This window comes from Microtus ochrogaster, chromosome 5, assembly GCF_000317375.1.
Source record: "Microtus ochrogaster isolate Prairie Vole_2 chromosome 5, MicOch1.0, whole genome shotgun sequence".
In the NCBI taxonomy this organism is placed as follows: Eukaryota; Metazoa; Chordata; class Mammalia; order Rodentia; family Cricetidae; genus Microtus; species Microtus ochrogaster.
In genome coordinates this window covers 93,334,840-93,335,424 of record NC_022012.1, presented here as the reverse complement: position 1 = coordinate 93,335,424, position 585 = coordinate 93,334,840, and the positions used below count along the sequence as shown (strand labels likewise).

Below are 585 nucleotides of genomic sequence, written 5' to 3'. Positions count from 1 at the left end.
GGGGCCATGCCCGCTCCACACTGGGGCTGTACCTGTCAAGCCTGTGTCTGCATCTGGCAGGAGCATGGAACCAGGCACTTGTATTCTCAGCCAGATCAGGAGAGAACGAGGCGTGGTAGGTGTCTGTTTAGCCTGAGCACGCCACAGTCTCGTAATTTCTGCACGCTGACCAATTGTGGATCTCTGTGTTCTTTGCCAGCCGCTGTAAGAGGCAGCTTCTTTGATGAGGGTTGAGAGACACAGTGATCTGGGGTACAGGAGCCACTAGGAGTCATTTTATGTAACAACAGAAGTGGGTTCTTCATGCTCTCCCAAGGCTCAGGGATCATTGAGGTCTGAGAACCAGAGGCCGTGAGTGAATACAGGGAAACTGCTTGCAGGCACCAAGACCTCACAGTGACTGGCCATGCACAAGACCTCCACAGCCAGGCCAGACAAAGTCCCAGCCAGGAAAGGGGAGGTGGCCAGGAACCCCATCCCTCGCCGAGGAGCTGTTGGAGGGAGTCGGTTTTCCACAAAGGGCGGCCCCTAGTTGGTCAACCACTGTCCAGGACAGACCCTACTCCCAGGAGTGTTTGAACAGTG

General features: G+C 55.6%; 1 protein-coding gene across 1 annotated transcript in view; it reads left to right on the top strand.

The window, feature by feature from the left end:
- Positions 1-585, top strand: part of Ulk4 (unc-51 like kinase 4) — a 288,608-nt gene that overhangs the window by 178,343 nt on the left and 109,680 nt on the right. The gene's annotated exons all lie outside the window — the stretch shown is intronic.